Source organism: Rhinopithecus bieti, unplaced genomic scaffold (assembly GCF_001698545.2).
Source record: "Rhinopithecus bieti isolate Rb0 unplaced genomic scaffold, ASM169854v2 scaffold_6946, whole genome shotgun sequence".
Taxonomy (NCBI): Eukaryota; Metazoa; Chordata; class Mammalia; order Primates; family Cercopithecidae; genus Rhinopithecus; species Rhinopithecus bieti.
In genome coordinates, this window is record NW_016805697.1 from 3,181,711 (window position 1) to 3,184,316 (window position 2,606).

Below are 2,606 nucleotides of genomic sequence, written 5' to 3' on the forward strand. Positions count from 1 at the left end.
CTGTCTCGGCCTCCCAAAGTGCTGGGATTACAGGCTTGAGCCACCGCGCCCAGCCTAAAGTTCAATTTTTATCCAATTCATTTTTATCTAGACAATTTTATCCAGTCTTTTTAATTTAAGACTCCCAATATCCAGTAAGCAGCAGATCTCCACAAAGGTGACAAAGCTGTAAGTGACAGAAGCAAGTTTGAAACTCAGGTCTCTCTGAGGCTGTAGTGGATACTGTGGTGTTTCTGTCTAGATCCCCTCTCCAGGGTTGACAGAGCACCCCCCACCTGCTGGGATTTTGGTTGCTGGCTAGTCCTGCGGCAGCTCACTGGAAATTGCCATTGGCTATGGGAACTGCCTCACTCTAGCATACTCTTCCCTTCAGGGGTTGCTGTGAGCATGATTGGCTGAGGCAGGAATATAAAAGCCCAGACTTCTTTCCCCAGATTGAGACAAGTCTGAGGGGCCACCCTAGCTCCAAAGTTCCATAGAGGATAGACTGAGATGGTTGCAATTCGTAATGGGTCAGCTTGGCCCCATGCCCAGCTGCAAGTGCGACTCCAAAGAGCACTCTCCAATGAGCCTTCGGCACACAACTCTTAGTTCCAGCATCTGTCTCTAGGAAGCCCAATATAAGGCAGAGGCCATGGTCTGTGCTCGTTCTGGCACCTCTTCAGGTAGTGGAGACTCAGTTCCCAGGCTATTTTGGGGCAGGATTCATTAGCAAGGAGAAGACTGATAGTGTCTCACAGAAGACCAGGAAAGAAAGGAGAGAAGACTCATACTTGTTATTGAGTAGATGCTCAAGTCATGTCTGTTGTTGGTGATGACACAGTAGAATGGCCTTGGGTAGGAGGCACCAGGCTTGAATTGTCTAAATAATAAATAGCCACCATGCAGGAATTGTAACGTGCTCAGCAGTTTACACGCCATGTGTGCTTGCGTGTTGCTGTGTGATACATGTGTGACTGCAGGCCCCACCTTACAAATGAGGAATCAAAGACTTTCTAGGGTCACTTGCCCAGTTAGTGCAGGGTTGGGCTCAGCTCCAGGGTCCTCTGACTGACTCTCCATTCCCTGATTTCTCAGGTGGCTCGACTGGGCACTAGTGAGTGACCTCAGCTCTGTAGGCTTCAGGTTCTCTCTGGCAGGAGAAGTCGTTTAATCTGAGAAGCATTCTGGGACCCCCATCAGGGTCTCCTCCCTTTTCCAATGGTTTCCAAGGTATCGACTGCTGCATCACATTTGAGTCACCAAGGGACTGGAGAAACTGTCACAGAAGCAGATCTGGCTTATGGACAGGAAACACAAGGGAGAGATAAACAACCACTTTCCAGGATAAAAAGCATTAAGGACAGGATCTCCATGGCAGTGTTGGAACTTGTTTGTTTGTTTAGTTTTGATGTTTTTCTTTAGTGACCCAGAGATGATCTTTCCAAGACACACTGATTTCTGGTTGGATGTTTAAACAATGGTGTGTGGCATCTCAGAGTCAGCATTTCCAGGCTGCTTCTGCTCTGTCTTCATGGCATCACTGGCCTCCATCTGAACAACTGCAACTTCTTCATTCTCTCTCTTTTGTTGTTGTTTGGAAATATTTTTATTTTGTCTCTGCTCTCTAAAAAATGTTTTATTATGGAAAATTCAAACTTATACAACAACAGAGAGAATAACCTGATGAACCCAATGTACCTGTCAGTGAGTTTCAACAGTTATCAGCCCGTGGCCCATCTTGTTTCACCTGCTGCTGCTGACTATTCTCATCCTAATCCTGCCTCCAGGTTGTTTTGAAACAAAACCCAAGCAGCATATCATCACATCTATCAATATAATGATGCATTAAAATATATAATTATAATGTCATCACCATACCTAAACATAACAAATATTCCCTAATATTATAAAATGTATAGTATTTAATCTTCCTAGGTTAACTTAAAATTTTATTGTTTTACAATTTGTTTGATTCAGGATCCCAGTAATTTCATACGTTGCAATTGGCTCATAGTGTCTTTATTCATTTTTAATGTATATGCTCATCCCTGTTCTTATTTTTCCTCAGCTCTGTATTTGTTGAAGAAACTGGGTTGTTTATCCATTTTCAACATTTGGATTTTGCTGAATGAGTCCCATGGTGGTGTTTAATATGTTCATCTGTTCCCTGAGTTTCCTATATATCACTAGTTGTATCTAGAGGTCTCATCAGATTCAGATTTGATTTTTGACAAGAATGCCTCAGAGGTGGTGCTGTAAACTTTTACCAAGGAGCACAAACTGCCATTGTCATCTCTCTTTTTGTTATTAGCAGCCGTTGATGATTATTGACTAGATCCATTATTTCTTCAGAATTTGCATATGAATAATATCTTTCTTTCTTTCTTTCTTTCTTTCTTTCTTTCTTTCTTTCTTTCTTTCTTTCTTTCTTTCTTTCTTTCTTTCTGTCTTTCTTTCCTTTCCTTCCTTCCTTCCTTCCTTCCTTCCTTCCTTCCTTTCTTTCCTTTTTCTTTTTCTTTTCTCTCTTTCTTTCTTTCTTTCTTTCTTTCTTTCTTTCTTTCTTTCTTTCTTTCTTTCTTTCTTTCTTTCTTTCTTTCTTTCTTTCTTTCCCTCCCTCCCTCNCT